The sequence below is a fragment of the Lissotriton helveticus genome, chromosome 2_1 (assembly GCF_964261635.1).
Source record: "Lissotriton helveticus chromosome 2_1, aLisHel1.1, whole genome shotgun sequence".
In the NCBI taxonomy this organism is placed as follows: domain Eukaryota; kingdom Metazoa; phylum Chordata; class Amphibia; order Caudata; family Salamandridae; genus Lissotriton; species Lissotriton helveticus.
This window is the reverse complement of record NC_136059.1, coordinates 899,465,729-899,484,945: the sequence shown is the minus strand read 5'-3', so window position 1 is coordinate 899,484,945 and position 19,217 is coordinate 899,465,729. Positions and strand designations below refer to the sequence as shown.

The 19,217-nt window shown below is 42.5% G+C and overlaps 1 protein-coding gene across 4 annotated transcripts in view; it reads left to right on the top strand.

The window, feature by feature from the left end:
• The window catches only part of SYK (spleen associated tyrosine kinase), a 275,583-nt gene that overhangs the window by 87,262 nt on the left and 169,104 nt on the right, over positions 1–19,217 (top strand). For all 4 annotated transcript variants that reach the window (XM_078675628.1, XM_078675625.1, XM_078675626.1 and 1 more), the window contains exon 2: positions 11,477–11,543. The gene's annotated coding sequence lies outside the window, so the exon portion shown is untranslated. The remainder of the gene's footprint in view (positions 1–11,476; positions 11,544–19,217) is intronic.

Sequence of the window (19,217 nt, the reverse complement as noted above, 5' to 3'; positions counted from 1 at the left end):
AACTCTTTTTCCATGAATATTTAGCGGCTTGCCTGGCCGCGATGAGAGCCCCGCTGTTGCTGTGGACCCGAGCGATGCCAATGTGGTGATCGCCATTTGGGACGAGGTGCTGCTTTTGGTGACTGATCAAGCTCACACAGTGAGTCACATCGTGCAGTGAGCTACCCACTGGGGGATGTTATTGATTTAAATGAACTTAGGCCGCGCCACCTCACTTGATTAACATTTCATGCAGCACGACTAGTACCAGAAGACTTCAGGAGCAGCCACGCCCACGTGGGCCAGTACTTATTGAAACAGGTGCTCGTTTATGGTGTTTGCTTAAGTTTACAAGTCAGCCTTAGACGAAGGGCAGGAGCCCGAAACGCGTCGGCGTTTGACTTTAGAAAAGACTTTGTGCTGCTGGCGGTGCATTCTCTGTGTGCAGTCTCAAATAAAATAATGCAGAAGATTTCACCCCTGTGGGCTCCATCTGTGAGGCACCTCTTTTTTGTTGGATATATATATATATCTTGAACCAAAGGTTGCCCATGCAGGAATGCCACACAATATATATAGATATATATATATATATATATTGGATTGACAAAGGCCTCTTGAAGGCTGAAACGCGTCTCTTCTCGTGCTCGTGATTGAGGGCGTCCTGCACTAAGAAATAAATGCCGATTCCAATGTCACTTCGTGTCCGTGCCTGCTTTTCCATGGAACTTCTGTGGGAGTTAGGTGTTTTGGTTCATATATATATATATATATATATATATATATATATATATCCAGATAGCTGCTCGAAAAGACCGCTACCCACGTAGAACTCTAGCAGGCAGCAAGCAAGCAGACACGAACCCAGATTAGGTGCATATTTTTGTGCGTTTATTTGTCGGCCATAACGCGTTTCACCACCGGAGTGGCTTGATCACATGACAACGCTAAAACATCGGCGGACCATTTAAGAGGCTGCACCTGTAGCACGTGATTGTGAGGTGAGTGGTAGACATAGAAAAAATGTTGCATCGTTCCTGAACGTAAAAGAATAATAAAAACTTTCGAGTTGTTGCAAGTACACATACACATTATGCCAATAAATTGCATAAAAGGTGATTACACAAAATCATGTATTTCAGGGTTATTATGTGAATAAATTCAGTTATAACACATGCGTGATTGCCGGCGAATTGCATGAAAATGATTGCATGGCGGACATGAGTTACAAAATAACTGTATAAATACATATATGCTTATAAAGACTGAAAACAATCAATGATAGTTAAGTATGGTACATGTGTAAATGTTCAATGAAACGTGTACAAACTGCGGCTAGTTAGTTGCAGGGGCCCCTAAGCGGACAGTATCTCACTGCAAGCAGGGGCTGGGGTGGTGATTCTGTTAAGGAACAAAAAAAGTGAAAAGGTGCTGGAGGTGATGATAAACGATATGAAATCGGTTAAAAACTGGGTTGGGTATGGGGAAGAAAAAGGCGGTTGCAGGGATTAGAAAAAGTGGGTACCTATATAATTTAGGAACTCACCAGTTCAGTGAGGATATATGGGGGACAACGAGGTAGGTATCTTGATGAAAATAGTTCATGACAAGAACTAAATTACATGGATTGCCAGATAATTGGCCTTGGAAAGGAGAGGATCGGGGGTTGGGCACAGAAGGTGAGACACAGAGTTACTGCTTGAGGGTAGTGGGTATCGGTCATAGGCAGGTGTGTAGGTCTTCGGTGTTGTTAAGGCCCCCCGGATTTTTGCTGTTAAAATTAAGAATGTACCAGGTTTCCAGTTTGCGCATTTTGTGTTCTCTGTTTCCCCCTTGTTTGGTTTTGGGGACTGTGTCAATGACATAATATCGGAGGTCCTGTAGGTTGTTGTTGTGGACCTCACGAAAGTGTCTGGCCACGGGGTAAGTGGGATCATGATTGATGATCGCCCTTGTGTGTTGGAGAACCCTCATGTTGGCTGGTAGTTTGGTGCTACCCACGTATCTCAAGGGACACGTGCATTCGAGAACATAAATGGCAAATTCGGTTTTGCAGTGAAGGTTTTTGGTGATTTTGATTTCTTTGTTGCTAAAAGCTGTGCGATAGCTGGTGGTATTGATGCCATATTTGCACGCTTTGCAAGAGTGACATTTGGTGAAGCCATTGGGTGCTTTAAACCATTCTGTAGAAGGCTTGGATTCAGGACAGTTTGTCACGAGGCTGTTGTGTAGTGAAATGGCCCTTTTGTATGTAATGCTGGGTTTAACCGGCATGTGTATGCCTATAATGGGGTCACTACGTATCATTGACCAATTTTTGTTGATGATTTTGGTTATTGCATTTTTTTGGGCACTGTAAGGTACAATTAGTCTAACCTCTGTGGCACTGTGTGGTAAAGCATCTGTGTTTTCCTTAGGGTTTCTTGCTTTTTTGGAGATGAGAAGAAGGTTTCTATCTAAATCCCTAGTTTTATGTATTGCTGTATCAATGGTTGTTATGGGGTAGCCCCTGGCTAGGAATCTTTCCTTGCATTCTTGTTGGGCATTTGCTAAGTCCATTGGGTTACTGCAAATCCTTTTAATTCGCAACATTTCCCCGTAGGGAATGCTGTGAATCAAATGCTTGGGATGAAAGCTAGAGTAATGCAGGACGGAATTACCTGCGGTTTCTTTCCTGTGTAATTTGGTTTCCAGAATGTTATTGGCAATGTACAGTTCCGTGTCTAGGAAGCAAATGTTGGTTTTACTGATGGTACTGGTAAACGTTAGGTTTATGGCATTGTTATTAAGAGTGTTTACCCATTCCCGTGCCTCGTTAGCTGTACCGTCCCAGACAAAGATCAGATCGTCGATATATCTATAGTACAATTTGACATGTTGGTTGTACTGTTCTGTGTGGGCTCCATCCGTGAGGCAACTCTTTTTTGTTGGATATATATATATATATCTCGAGCTCCGTGGTTCCAAAAACCCATAGAAAAGCACTCGCAGCAGGTTAAACTTCGTTTTCAAGTTTTATTGCGCAAATTGATCAAAAAACAGACGCGTTTCAGCTCTTGCCTTCGTCAGTGTCAGCTGGCGGCGACAAGGCAGAAGTGTAATAAAGCAAAACCATTGAAACAAACAATGGACCACTTGCTGCAATGTATGGGCGCCATCTTTGAATGGTAAATAACCCAAATTGTTAAAAACAAAACAATCAAGCAATGTTTGAACTGATCAACATAAAGCAATTGGTTAAGCAGCCCGACTATATAAGAAGGAACAGATATTTACATGCTATATACACGATATATACAGATTTGAACCCTGGATGGGCTAGTTCATCGTGTTCGCTATATAAGCAACTCATTCTCTATTAGTCAACCAGACCTACATTGCACTAAATCAATACAGGTTCTCATTGGGGAAGGGCATCTATAGGCTAATTGTATCCATATAACCCATAACCAATGTTATATTAACAGTATTGCTGTGCATTATTGATGACATGCATCCCTTATATACACTCTAGCTTAGAAAACCTAGTGTCCTAAATTAATATTGGATTCAAGTTGCCCCACCACCAACTGAAATTTCAAACTAAATATTAAATAAACAAAATATTCTCAGGAACAGACGCAATTTTTACTTTCAGCCCCTTAATTTCAATTACAGTATCTCAAAGGTGTGATAAGAGTTCCTCCCCTGCGTTCAGGCCTCCAGGTGATTTAGTCTGAAGGTCCACGATGTATCTAGACTCCAGACGCCTTAGTTTCATTTTCAGATCCCCGCCCCTTATGTTTTGTGGGACACAATCTAGGCTGAAGAAGCTAAGGAGGGTCCTATCGCTGTTATGACACAAGGCAAAATGTCGGGCCATCGGGTAGCTCTCATCTTTGTTTGCGATGGCCCTTTGATGTTCCAAAACACGTAATTTTACCGCCTTTGTGGTGCTCCCCACGTATCTGTATGCCTATAATGGGGTCACTACGTATCATTGACCAATTTTTGTTGATGATTTTGGTTATTGCATTTTTTTGGGCACTGTAAGGTACAATTAGTCTAACCTCTGTGGCACTGTGTGCTAAAGCATCTGTGTTTTCCTTAGGGTTTCTTGCTTTTTTGGAGATGAGAAGAAGGTTTCTATCTAAATCCCTAGTTTTATGTATTGCTGTATCAATGGTTGTTATGGGGTAGCCCCTGGCTAGGAATCTTTCCTTGCATTCTTGTTGGGCATTTGCTAAGTCCATTGGGTTACTGCAAATTCTTTTAATTCGCAACATTTCCCCGTAGGGAATGCTGTGAATCAAATGCTTGGGATGAAAGCTAGAGTAATGCAGGACGGAATTACCTGCGGTTTCTTTCCTGTGTAATTTGGTTTCCAGAATGTTATTGGCAATGTACAGTTCCGTGTCTAGGAAGCAAATGTTGGTTTTACTGATGGTACTGGTAAACGTTAGGTTTATGGCATTGTTATTAAGAGTGTTTACCCATTCCCGTGCCTCGTTAGCTGTACCGTCCCAGACAAAGATCAGATCGTCGATATATCTATAGTACAATTTGACATGTTGGTTGTACTGTTCTGTGTGGGCTCCATCCGTGAGGCAACTCTTTTTTGTTGGATATATATATATATATATATATATATATATATATATATATATTGAACCAAAGGTTGCCCATGCAGGAATGCCACACAATAAATATATATATATATATATATATATATATATATATATATATATATATATATATAATTCAGGAACCCAAATTGAAAGAGGCCACGAAATGCGATAGAGCTTCATATAATAATTTAATGGCTTCATGCTTGCAGGCTCGCCGTCAGAATGCACTTTCACAAACCAAAACGCCGAACATGTTTCGGGAGTGTTCCCTTCTTCAGCAGCGAAGTCTTAAGTGCTCAAGAAGCCCAATATTCACGCTGTATAAATGAAAGGCCCCTGCCATGGCCTTCTGGGATCCATAGTGCGAGAATTGTATTTCCTAGTGGATGCGCTCTCTTGGCACCAGTGCAGACACAAGTAAAAAGCCCCAGTGGGTTGAAAGGCGATCCTGCGGGAAACTGCTCTGCTTTGTTGAAAACCATTGAAGCTGAAGACTGACTACCCCTGTGGATGTCAGCTCCTTCTTTCTCTGTCAAACACCAGCTGGTATAGACATGAACCCGCTGTAGCTGTATATATATATATATATATATATATATATATATATATATATATATATATATATATATATTCACTGAAAAATCCATAGGTTTCAGGGATGTTATAGTTAGTTGGACATTTCACTTGTACAAAACCAGAGATATTCAGCCGTTATATTTAGCTGAGCTAACTGTAACTCGTCCCCCGCAATGCACTGTTGATGACGTCACATATTACATAGTTCATGACATGATCAGTGACATCACTGATGACATCATCCATTGACTGCGTGTTGCTGTAAAGTTTAAATATGTTTTATATATATGCCAAGGTGTATTGAAGTATGAGTGTCTGAATAGATGATTTAGTAGGTGTGTGACTGACTGTATAAGTGAGTGATTAAACATGTCTTACTGAGTGCATGGGTTAGGGGTAAATTGTGTAAATGTCTGTATCAGTTGGTGTGTAAGCGGCTGCATGGTTTGGTGAGTAGCTACATAAGTGTCTATATGGGTTATTGGTTGTTTGTCTGTATGGGTGCCTGAGTCTCTGTGCGGGTGGTTGGGGGTGTGTGACTCTGTGCATAGATGTGTGAGTGGGTAATTCACTGGGTGTATGGGTTCAAGAGTGTATCTGTGAAGGGCTGTATGGGTGGGTGAGTGTGTGTATGGGTGTGTTGGTGGGTGAATGGATGTCTCATGTGTGTGTAACTACTAGGGGAGGGTGGAATTTGCGTAGTCGCATTACGCAAAGTTCAGCGAAACGGTAAAAAATCTCCGCAGGCTACGCAGAATACCGTGATCATGCGGAATTGCGTTTTCCGCCCATGCGCAATGCATTTTTCCTGTTCGGGGACGCTGTTTGCGTGCTCGGGGTGAAATATCTCGCAAACTTGCCCATGTGGTTGCCAATTAGCGTGACCATCTTGTTTTACTTGTCCCGCCCGCTCGCAATTCGTGTTTCCTGTGCGTGACCGCGGATGTTCGATGGCGCACCCGAATGATGTTTTCGCGTTCGCACACTCTCTCGGGATCACGCTGCCAGCTACCAAAATCTCGTGGCGCATGCAAACGGATAGGAAAACACGTAGGTGAACGCAGGGGTCCCAGTAAGTCGCTACGGCATGCCATAATAAAGCGCGAACAAGAAAAAAATGTTGCTACACCGCAGATCACAGAATTTTAGGCAATTCTGCGTTCTTCGTGGAATGTGGACTTGCCAAAATTCCGCGAGCAGGAAGGAATTTACGCCCAAGCCTAGTAAATACATATGTGAAAGGCACTATATGTGAGTGTTGGAGTATATAAAAGACTATATGTGAAAGTGAGTGGTTGTGGCTGTATTGATGAGTTTGTATGTGTATCAGTGATTGTATAAGAAAGTAAGCATGTGTTAGTATCTGTATGAATAAGTGAGGTGGTGTGTGTATAACTGTATAAGTGAGTTAATAGGAGTGTGAATGATTATTCGCATGATTGATTAGGTGTGTGAGTAACTCTATGGATGAGAGGTGATGTGCGAGTGTCTGTATAGGTGTGTGAGTGTAAATGATAGTGCTGTATTGATAGGTGACAGCATGTGGGGGGTGACTGTATGGGTGAATGAGTGGACGTATGTGTAGACCTTGGAAGCAGTGAGTGGGTATGTAGTAACTGGTATTGGTGTGTCTATGGTTTTAAAAATGATAGTCTGTATTTTAGAGTGGGTGTATCAAAGGTTATATTAGGGTGTGAGGAGGTGCATCAGAGTATCATGTGGATGATGTCATCAGTGATGTCATTTGAAATGTCATCAGTGATGTCACTGACCATGTCATGAATGATGTCGTATGTGACGTCATCAGCAGTGCATTGCGGGGGCACAAGTTATAGTTAGCTCAACTAACTATAACGGCCGAATTTCTCTGGTTTTGTACGAGTGAAATGTCCAACTAACTATAACGTCCCTGAAACCTATGGATTTTTTCTGTGAATTTCTATGTTTTTTTAATGCTAATTTCTAACTATAACGTCCATGAAACCTATGTTTTTTTAGTGAATTCTAAGGTTTTTTAAATGCTAATTTCAAACTATGCCTACAGAAGTAGGACATGTGAAGAAAGAGGAAGAAAGGTGCAGAAAGAAGCAAGAGAAATGCAGAAAGAGGCAAAAGAAGTCTAAAAAGACTAAGAAAAGTACAGAAAGAAGCAAGAGATATGCAGAAAAGAACCAACAGAGGTGCAGAAAAAGGCCTTGTTGCAAAGTCATCCTGTGCCCCCAACTTTTCACTGACTGGTATTGGTGGTAACTGACTCTGACTAACCAAGCCCGGAGCCAGTGATATGCTGAAAGACACTTAGAATACAGTGAAAACACCTACATACACTAGGGTACACTATGGGTTAGGGTACCCCTGTGATTGGCATGACCTCCCCTGTAAGGCCCTAGTACATAATAGGGCAGGGGGATTAAAACTACCTCTAACTCAGAGGCGCAGAAAAAGGCAAGAGAGGTGCATAAACAGACAGGAGAGATGCAGAAACAGGGAGCAGGGGTGCAGAAAGAGGCAAGTGAGGTGCAGAAAGAAGCAAGAGCAGTGCGGAAAGTAGCAACAGAGGTGCAAAATGAGGCAAGAGGGGTGCAGAAAAAGGTAGGAGGATGCACATTGAGGCAAGGGAGGTACAGAAAGAAGCAGGAGGGGTGCAGAAAAAAGGAAGAGAAGTGCAGACATAGGCAAGAGAATTGCTGAAAGAAGCAACAGAGGTGTAGAAAGTAGCTAGAGAAGTGCAGAAAAAGACAAGTGAGGTGCAGAAAAAAGCAAGAGCAGTGCAGCAACAGAGGTGCTGAAAGAGGCGTGAAGGGTCAGAAAGAGAAAGAGAAGTGCAGAACGAGGCAATAGAGGTAAAAAAAAATAGGCAGGAAAGGTGCAGAAACAGGGAACAGGGGTACAGAAAGAGGCAAGAGAGGTACAGAATGAGAAAATAGGGGTGCAGATAGAGGCAAGAGTTATGCAGAAAAAAAGCAACAGAGGTGCTGAAAGAGGCAAAAGAGGTGCAAAAAGAGGCAAGAGATCTGCGGAAAGAAGCAAGAGAGGTGCAGAAAGAAGCAACAATGGTGCAGAAAGAGGCAAGAGAACTGCATAAAGAGGCAAGAAAGTTGCAGAAACAGGCAAAAGGGGTGCAGAAAGAGGGAACAGGTAGGCAGACTGAGGCATGATAGGTGCAGAAAGAGGGAAGATGGGTACAGAAAAAGGCAAGAAAACGATGCGGACATTTGGAACAGAGGTACAGAAAGAATCAAGAGCAGTGCAGAAAGAACCAACGGAGATGCAGCTAGAGGCAACAGGGGTACAGTAAGAGGCTAGTGAGGTGCAGAGCGAAGCAAAAGAGGTGCAGAAAGAACCAACAGAGGTGCAAAAAGAAGCACGAAGGGTGCAGAAAGAGACAAGAGAGTTGCAGAAAGAAGCAAACAGAGTCAAGAGTAGTGCAGAAAGAGGGAAGAGAAGTGTCGAAAGAGGCAAGAGAGTTGCACAAAGAGGGAAAAGGGGTGCTGAAACAGGAAAAAGGGGTGCAGAAAGAAGCAAGTGAGGTTCAGAAAGAGACAGGTGCAGAAACATGCAAGAGAAGTGTTGAAAGAAGCAAGAGAGGTGCAGAAGGAAGCAAGAAAAGTGCAGAAAGAAGCAAGAGAGTTGCAGAATCAGGGAAAAGGGGTTCAGAAAGAGGGAACAGGTCGACAGACTGAGGCAAGAAATGTGCAGAAAGAGGGAAGAGGATTGCAGAAAGAGGCAAAAGGGGTGCAGAAAGAAGCAACAGAGATGCAGAAAGAAGCAAGAGAAGTACAGAGAGAGGCAAGTGAGGTGCAGAAAGACACAAGAGAGGTGTATAACCAAGCAAGAAAAGTATAGAAAGAGGCCAGAGAATTGCTGAAACAAGCATGTGAGGTTAGAAATAAGCAAGGGAAGTACAAAAAGAGGCAAGTGAAGTGCAGAAAGAGGCGCGAGAGGTGCAGAAAAGCCAAGAGAACTGCAGAAAGAGGCAAGAGGGATGCAAAAAATAAAAGCGGGTGCAGGAAGATGGAACGGAGTTGCAAGGGAAGAGGTGTGTAGAAAGAGGCAAAAGTGGTGGAGAAAGAAGCAAGAGGCGTGCAGAAATAAATAAAAGAAGTGCAGAAAAAAGGAACAAAGGTGCAAAAACAGGCAAGAAAAGTGTTGAAAGAGGCAAGAGAGGTACAGAAAATGACAAAAGCAAGAGATGTGCCGAAAGAAATAAAAGAAGTGCAGAAAAAAGCAACAGAGGTGCAGAAAGAAGCATGAGAAGTGCAGAAAGAGGCGTGAGGTGCAGAAAGACACAAGAGAGGTGCATAACCAAGCAAGAAAAGTATAGAAAGAGGCAAGAGAATTGCTGAAAGAAGCAACTGAGATTAGAAAGAAGCAAGGGAAGTACAGAAAGAGGCGAGTGAGGTACAGAAAGAGGCAAGAGAGGTGCAGAAAATGACAAGAGAACTGCAGAAAGAGGCAAGAGGGATGCAAAAAATAACGCTGGTAATAGTGGTCCTTTTTCCGCACTCTTTGCGCCCTCCAGTGGGCCTGAAACAAAACAATTACTTTAGGGACCATGAACAAATCACATTGGGCTCACGAATAGGACTCTGCTCACTAAATTAAAAGTTCCTGCAGAGCCATAACATGAGGAGAAGGTTCGCCCCACATGGCCCCTTTTGATGTTGCAGTGGGGGAGTGTCGCTTTCAAAGCCTGGAGTGCGCCGTGTTTATAAATCACCCAAAGTTGCACCAGCAAGAACAAAGCCGCACTCAAACTGCAGGTAAGGAAACATCCTTTATTTTATGGTAGCAAGCAGCTTCTCATTCCGTTACTCGTGTCCCCTAGCTACACGCGGTTCGAGGAGTCTGTCCTCTTCATCAGAAGCCTTTGAAGTGAATCGGTACATTCTGTGCATGTCCCATGTTACCCTGTGCGCTTTTTATTTTGAGTGCGGAAAAAGGACCACAATTACCAGCGTGGATTTTGAAGGATAAATACTAAAGGCACACCTGAGGCCGTGTTTTCAAAATGAAAAGCGCGCATGGTAACATGGGACACCAGTAACGGAAAGAGAAGCTGCTTGCTGCCATAAAATAAAGGATGTTTCCTTACCTGCAGTTGGAGAGCGGCTTTGTTCTTGCTGGCACAACTTTGGGTGATATATATATATATATATTTGCAGATCCTAACAACTACAGCACTTTAGGCAGGCATTTTATTACCATACTGGATCATGTAATTTATATGTATGTAAATAGAGTATTGCATATTTTGCTTAATATATCTGCATATTTGCACATGACATCAACTACTGCACTTTATGCAGGCACCTTATTACCAGAATGTATTATGTAATGAATTAGAACAATTCTAGAACTAGAAGGTCTATTGCGTATTTGCACACAGAGATCATGCCGATATGTTTGCATTCAAGCACTTATGTATCAATATTTGGATATTGTATATTGCGTATTTGTACTTGATATTTGCGAATTTGCACGCCTTAGTATTCGGTATTATTGGGGTTTAGTATGGCGTATATCTTATTATTGTGTGCCACAAAGATGTAAATATATAGACTGTGAATATTTCAGATCCAACATATTAGGCGCTGCATGTCATATGCCGGTGTGTGTATTTATGCATTGTCCATATAGTCTTTTGATTCAAGACGTAATAAGGAACCGTCCATATTGGCTTATATATATATATATATATATATATATAAATACAACTTACGATGATGTTTACAGATTGTGGCAATATGTACATGAAATGCTTATTCAACAGCAGTTGCTGACATCAAAATATTGATATCGTTATCATTATTTTTATATTTGGGAGTTTTATAATGACACATTGTTATTTTCTTTGCAAGTGGAGGAGTATGTCTTTTATGTTTATGATAGTCATCACTAGTCACATGGTGATTAGGTATCCTTTAAATGCATTGCAAAGACGAAGCGTGGTCATGTGATCAAGGCCACAGTACGTGGCCGAAACGCGTCATGGGCAGCACAAACTTGAATTAAAATTGGATATATCAGCACCAGGGTAATCGGAGTCCGTCTAATCTGTGTAGTGCATCACCTGCACTTGGATTGTGTTTGTTGATATATCTCCGTAAAGGACTCGTTGGTAGACATATGACATGATGCATGTTCTGTATTATTTATTCTAAAAACAGTATTTCAAATTTTTGGAGCTGCACACAGTCCCACAAAGAAATGTACAATACATTCGTTACAAAAAGCAATACTTTCCTGCTTACAGTAAAAATAATGTTGCACCTGTAATGACGATTACTCTTTTTTTTTTGTTTCCTTTGCAGACCTTTTCTGGTGTCAGCCCTTTGAGCAACCACTCATGCTTTAGACGTGTTCACTCAGCCATATACAGTAAGTGCACCTGCGTTTAAACTCATAGGTGGGGCTCCCGAGAGAGAGAATACATTCTTGCTGCTGCTTCCTGTTTGTATTGCTATGTGGAAGAATAAGGAAGCCATCTTTTTTTTATCTCAGCAGCGCATTTATAGTACCTTGATGGTCATACTTAAATAATTTAAAGACTTAATGCTGTGTGTGTCAAAGAAGTGTAGAAAAAATGGAAGGGGAAAATTCATCAGTGATAATAAAAAATAGTTCTGCACATCTTACGGCCCTTTGTTTAACAGTTTTTTTTTAAAAATATAGCCTTCCATGCCATGGATCAACAGGTGTCTGATTCATATGTGCACCCTTTCTCCCATGCACTATTCCACCATGCACTTGTGAACTAAGGGTAAAAAATTTCAAAAACCACTGTTTTGTTCACATGCCTGCTTTCAATAATTCTTAGGACTGAAACTTGGTTCAAACGTTTGATCATAATCGTTATTCGTTATTGTACACTATGGCATTTTATTTTGTTAATGCTTTTTCAAGAAGAAAGAAAAGTCTGACTTAAAAATATGATTCTGTTTGATGATTTGAGTTAATGAATTAGCTTAATTAGTTTTAACCTGGGACGTTCACTAAACATAAATTTACATTCTGGACACCACTGCTTGTCACATACTTGTAGAAACCTGTAGTGGTAAACAACGAAGACAGAGGCTCTTGCCTTAAAGTGAGCTCTGGTTGCTCTCCCTCGATAATTAAAACAATCTGCCGCTCAATAGGCAAATCGGTTTCTGTGCGCGATTCGTGGCTCACTGCTGGCACAAGCAGCAACGCTTTCTTCAGAGACAAAACAATACCAAAACCAAAACAATCTTACATTTGAAACGTATATGAATAATTAATTTGGAACCAATTATAAAAAGAAAAACATGAGTAAAATGCCATGGACATTAAGAAAATGCGCTGTAGGGATCAGAAAGAATTATAAAAACAATTACTGATCCATAGGGAAAATTGAAAAGCCAAATATTTTCCACCAACCTCTAAATTATTCCTGTGGTCGATTATTTTTTTGTTTTCCAGCGATATAGACCATTTAGGGAAGCCTTCATGGACACCTGGCTAACGTTCAAATTGTAGGAAGGTTTTCCACAACAACAGTGCAGGTCCAGAGCAACATCTCCAGTTAAAAGTAGCTCCTGGGAAAACTCATAAGCAGCTTGAGCTCCCTAAAGGACATGGCATTCTTTGCTTCACAGACACCGGGAGAATTTGTCATGGAAAACCCGAAGGTCTGTTCAGTTTAACTGGCATGCTTGATCTCTTCCAGAAAGTCATAGCTTCTTTTGACTCCAGAACCATATGCACTCTCAAGCTGTAGAAGAAGAGTTACATGAAGATACTTTGACCATGGAAGCCTTGCCCATAAAAACGACAGCTATCTGTTTTGGAAAAATAAGATTGCTACACAAGATCCTACCCTTGTTCCCTCAGACTTTGAGACAAGTGGTGAATCAAGCCTTGGTACTGTCTGGTTTGGACTATGGAACATCTTATACTTGGGAGCCCCAAAAGGAATTATCCGGTACTTACAGGTGGTGCAGAATGTGGCTGCACGCACACTGCTTGGAATCCCTAGTTTCCAAGCAGATAGTTTCCTAGTTCCCTAGTACAGATATTTAAGAAGTACAGTGGATCAGACATTCTTGCATACAGAGATAGGCCTTCTCTTTTTAAAAAAGGGATATAAAAGCCACTTTGTATATTTTATATAATACTTACAAAAAAATAAAACATGTAAGATTGATTGAACATTCTCCCAATGTGATCAAGTTAAGAGTGGTAACCAAGAGGGAAACACAGTGCAAATCTGACAGTTCCTGCTCTTAAGCGGAATAATAGGTTTCTTTCCCGGTAACTCATGGATAGAGTAAGGTACATAGGTAGAGGATGGTGATACGGTTCAATGGACATATAACTAAGAACAGAAGATTTCTTGAATTCCAATTCAATCCTTTCTGTGTTATATAAAGAATAGAGGGCATCTCTTGATTCCCTTTTAGACACAGTTTCAGCTATACCTGGATTTAAAAAGATACATTCCTTGTTGACACTGCATAAGCTATGGTGCACCCCACTCAACCAAGGGATGTCCATCCCTTTCTCGCACATAACACAGTCATTAATATGCTCTATAGTAAGGAAGGGGGCCTGGTTCTTCTATACTGATAACCAGAAAAAGTGTAGGTTGGGCGCGTATGAAGTCAGCTATAAAATTAAGAATAAGTTCTCTGTGGCAAATTTGTTGTGGGGTGGAGATTGGGACACCCAGCAGTTTCCTACAAAACCAATTTTCTTCCTGCTGAATGCAGGAACTGTTTGCATTGCCCCAGATCTCAGCCCCATATGTGGCCACCGGAACGCACTGTAATTTAAAAAAAATGTAATGGCTAAAATGGCACCAGTGGTCTTTGGGTCGGGAAGGCTAAGGATTGAATTGGTGGCCTTTGAGAACTTGCTCCTGGAGTGAGCAAGATGCTCAGTCCAGGAGCCGTTTGCAGCAAAGACCAGCCCTAGATAGGGGAATGTACAGGTACTTGTTAATTTCTGGCTATCCACTGCAATAGAGCTTATCTGCCGCTTCCCAGGACAACAGGACTTTAAATATGATTTTTTTAAATTAACACACAAATCCAAGCTATCCATATACCTGACAAAAGTCTGTACTAAAATACGCAGGGAGTTCGGAGTACGGCCTACAAGGACCGCATCCTCTGCGTATAGTAACACAGGAAGAGTTTTCCCATTGATTATTGGAACATCAAGAGTTGAGGTTTTTAGAAAGTTATTTAACCCATTAATGTAAATAATAAAAAGGAGGGGGGCCAAGACACAGCCCTTTCTGACCCCCCTTCCTATCCTAATGGATCCCGAAACCTCTGTGATGGTGTATTTCCCAATGACCAGATTAAGGTTAAGGCATTGTTCATTTGAGCCCACCTTGCTACGGAAGCCTAGCTGGCATGGCTATAAGATACCATTTTCCTCTTACAAAACTCTTCCCAGTATTTTTAGAGTGTTGTCAATTAGTAATATCGGACTGTAATTACTTAGCTGGGACCGATCCCCTTTTTTGAAGATTGGGACTATAATACTCTTGGCTCATGTTTCAGGTAGCATAGCGTGGATTAAACTATTAAAAACATTCAAAAGTAATGGGGCCCAGAAGTCTGGTTTCCATTTTATTAAATCAATTGGCAGCCCATCGGGGCCAGGAGCCTTGTTCCCAATGCTCTGATGGATAGCCTCTTCTACTTCAGAAATGGTTAACTCTATGGTGGTCAGTGGACCGAGGTCATGATGGTCTGTCTCTGAGTGGGGGTAGAGTAAAATTTTGAGAAATGAATTTCCCAAGACTCGCTAGAATAATAATATTAATAATAAAAAAACATTTCTAGAGCGCCTGGCTACACTAAGAACAGTGTGTCCCCGCGCGAGATTGCTACTATTTCTCAAGAGGCAGATGTTAAAGAGAAAGAAGCCAAGATCAGAGAGAGGAGAGCTAGAGATGTTACAGCTGATGGGAGTTAATAGCTGACCCATCGATTGGAGGTCCCTTTCTGCGGACCAGAAGATGTTTCCCTTTTTTATGCTGGAGGCCTGTGATGGAGTTTCTCAGCGTTCGTGTAGAAGAACTCTCTTCCTATTTGAAGTTGCTGTATTATATTTCCACCTTGCCAGTTGTACATCTATGACACACCTCGGGTTAGATGACCATGCCCTGCGGAGATTCCTATTGGCCAATGTACATTCTTGGTCGAACCATCTAGGAATACTTCCTGCAGAAGGGGCAGGTTTGGACAAGAGAGTTTTAGTGGCCAGGCAAAGTTTGGAAAAATTCTGAATTACCTCAGTGTGTGTAGTTTGTAGTGACAAGCAAGAGTCAATAAGATGCATATGGCCCTTAACTAATGTTTTGAACACTTCGCCACTGTCAACACCCTTCCATATTAACCTTAAGTTATGAGTTGAGGGCGTGAGATTTGTGAGCCCGTATTCAGAAAGGAACGCAGGTCGGGGTGCAGAACTCAGTACTATTTTAATAGGGTTGTGATCCCCATGATCCGTAGCAATAACCTCTTTAGTTGATCTTCAAGAAAGGGGAAGATAAAAATAAAATCGATGTTTGAGCAACATCCCCTTCCCCTAAATGTTGGTAATATGTGGTTGGTGGCATTTGAACCACTCACCAGATCCATGACATTGGCCAAATTATATGATTTTAGGAACATTGCTAGCTCTGCACCCCTACGAAAAGAGGGACCAAAATTACTTGTCCCTGCATCATGCTCCATATTGGGAAGTTTGGCATTAAAATCAACCCCCAACAGAATCCCAATGGGTACCTCCGTGTTTTGCTGGCTATCCAAATTAGCAATTAAAAGCAAAGAGCCCAATGAAGTTCCTGTTAGGAACGGAGTAAAAATCATTGTTATAAAAATTTACCAGGTAGAAACAAACTCTCCTTTTAAAAAACACAGTTTGGTAGTTTCTTTTGTTAGCTGAGAGGGCCTTAAAACTCCCTCCAGCTGCCCCATTAATCCCAATAAATAGGCCCCCGAAGGTGTGCCCATTTTGGGGCTTGGGGCTACTGCACTAAAAAAGTGGAATCCATCAATATGTAGATCGTTAGTAGCCCAGGTCTCCTGGAACATGACTATATCATGGTCCTTTATTATGCGCAGCCAGTCCTGGTTGCCGAGCCTAGATTGAAGCCCTGCTACATTCCAACTTAGAATACTCAAGTCAGCCCCCTTACTAGCCCTGGTTATAACTGACATATCATTGTGGGGTGGGGGTGTAATACCTAATTGATCCTCCTCATAATCCTGTGTACTGGGCATCGGCAATGGTTGTCAGTCCTGGGCATCTAAGTTAGAAACTGCGTGAAACTTATTTGCTGCCAGAGGTAATACATAAGCATCCCTGTCTGTTGTGGCTAATGGTTTGTAAAAATAGCCTAAGGGGAGTGCACAGATACCAGTGTTTTGTGTGAAAGATTGCTCTGGGGTGGTTAATAAATGGCGAACCATTTGTGGTCTACGAAAGTTAAGAACAATACAGTTGCCGTTGATCTTCTTAATCGATTGGCCAACCCACCCTACTCTCCTGGCCATGATAATTTCATCCATTGAGGAAGGGTGGAAACCTTTGTGTTGTGTTGTGTTGCCAATCTACTGAATTGTTACGGAGATCTGGCCAGGTCTCCCTCTGACCCCCAGCAAGGTTGGGAACACCAGTCAGGACTAGCGCGGAAAGACTTAAGGCCAGTGGCAGGCTCAACACATCAATATTTGGACTTGAACGTGTGTCCCTGGGATGGTCCACAGCATCATTACTTGGCTCAGCTGCAATAATATCCGGCTGTGGCTGATTACAGTTCACGCTCCCTAGGGCCAAGTTTGAGTTATTAATATTGTGCACTCGTAGCATGCCCTGACTTCCCCTCCACACAGGAGTGGGGTCCGGCACAGAATGATCTTTCCGGTTGCGGCAGGATACACAGGGATTAACAAAGGGGGTGTCTGGTGGGGGGACAGTACCCATCAATTGCAAATCGGGCCCGTATTTGTTAGCCACAGATGTTATAGAGTCCCCCCCACATCATCAAGAACATTATTCAACTTCCCACCGCTTAGAGTGTCCATAGCAGAGTCCAAGTGCTTTAATTTGCCCCAAAGCAGATCATCATTTTTAACAATAATTTCCTTGATATTAAACAGCATAGTTTGAAGTGCTTACATTGCAGGCCCTGTGAGTATAGCTCCCCAACAGCGCCTATGTCAGCTTCTTTACACATAAGCTCTGAAATAATGTCCGTCTGGGTAGCAACTGAGTTTGTAGTGATAGCCAAATGATTATTTGGGCTGCTAACAGATTGACAACCTTTAGAATTTTTGGGTTTGGGCTTAGCAATGGCGGCGTTTCTCTTCCTTTTAATGGGTTGAGCTGTTAGTTTGGTGTTCCTTTGTGACGTTGCAGCATGTCCCCTGGTGTTAATGCAGGACGCACCTGGGACAGACATGTTAGCAGAGTCCGGGGGTAGCAAGGGTGAATTGGGGGAACAGAGTCAGTCCTCACTGGTGGTGTATTTACTATGTTTGGACGTATTACATTAGGAGAAACTCGACCCCCAAGCGAAAGACGAGACTGTCATTTGAATTTAGGAGTGACCAAGCCCTCACAATAAATGCGTCCAGGGTCCCGGCTACTCCTCTTGACTTGCTCATTTTATATCAGTGTTGGCCGGATATCCCAAATACAAACCCGCCAAACAGTACAATTGGTGCAGTAGCTAACAAACTGCTTCACATTACCTTATGGGCAGAACCAAATAACGTAGACCAGCCCAGCCTCCTTCGGCCTCTGACGGCCTCAGACTGGCCAGCCCTTGGTCTGGGCAGCGTCCCGCGTCGTGGTGGGAGAGGCTGCGCTATGAGCGCATTGGCCCCGACTCCCCCTCACTCGCGGCAGGTGTGGAGAACAGAAGTGCACTCTGGGGAGTGAAGTCCACCCCAGAGTATTAGGCTCAAGGTTTGTTGCAGCGTGGTCCCTGGGACCCTCGTCCCACCAGGGGTATTCAAAGGATTGCAGGAATGCGGCAACGGCTGCAAAAGAACACCACGGGGACCAAAGGCAGGCAGGAAAACACCTGTGCCGCGGTGGGAGAGGCTGCGCTATGAGCGCGTTGGCCCCGCATCCCCCTCACTTGGGGCAAGTGTGGAGAACAGCGGTGCACTCTGGGGTTTGAAGTCCACCCCAGAGTGTTATGCTCGAGGTTTGTTGCAGCGTGGGCCCTGGGACCCTCGTCCCACCAGGGGCATTCAAAGGATTGTAGGAATGTGGCAGCAGCAGCAAAAGAACACCACGGGGACCAAAGGCAGGTAGTATTAGCTCTCAGCTGAGAAGGGAGAGCCTGCCCCTTGAGGAATGTTTTGATATTGGATACTATAATATTCACTGCACTCTAGAATCTCGGCCCATAATGCTTTGCAGGACCTTTGGTTGGGATTGTATTCTTGCCCATAACTGTGCTTGAGGTGGTCCTAGGAGTATTGGGACCACCACCGAATTATTAAGCTTGATGTGCTCTTTGTGTTGAAGGCATCTGCTTGGTTCTTTTTCTAGGTTAGGCAAGACGAGATTTAGATTAATTTGGTTATTAAATTAAAGAATGAATATTCATTAAAATTAGCAATTTCTTAAGGATTTCGGTTAACAATATCCTAACTTGCATTAAAGCACCAAACTTTTAAGCAAATCTTTATCGATAGGTCATTAAGAAGATTCAAATTTACGAAGTCTTACTACCATTTAAGGAAGAAGGATGTTGCAAATTTCTAACAGCTCAGGCCCTACAAAAGGGGGAAGTTCAGGTTTAAAGTACATTAGGGGCGAGTCCATTTGCTTAAAGTTAAAGATATAATGGAAATCTGAAAAACAGAAATGGTTCAGCAAAAAAGTTCTCAGTCCATCCGCTACCGATTGTAGCATCGACAAACGTTTGAAAGTAAAAGATCAATCCGCATAGCATTCAGGTCTCAAGAAGCAAAAATCAGTGGTGTTCAGTGCCCCTCCTTTGGGGTTTCTTCTTTTATACAGTTTTAGCAAAGTCCACTGGAAAGGCATCAC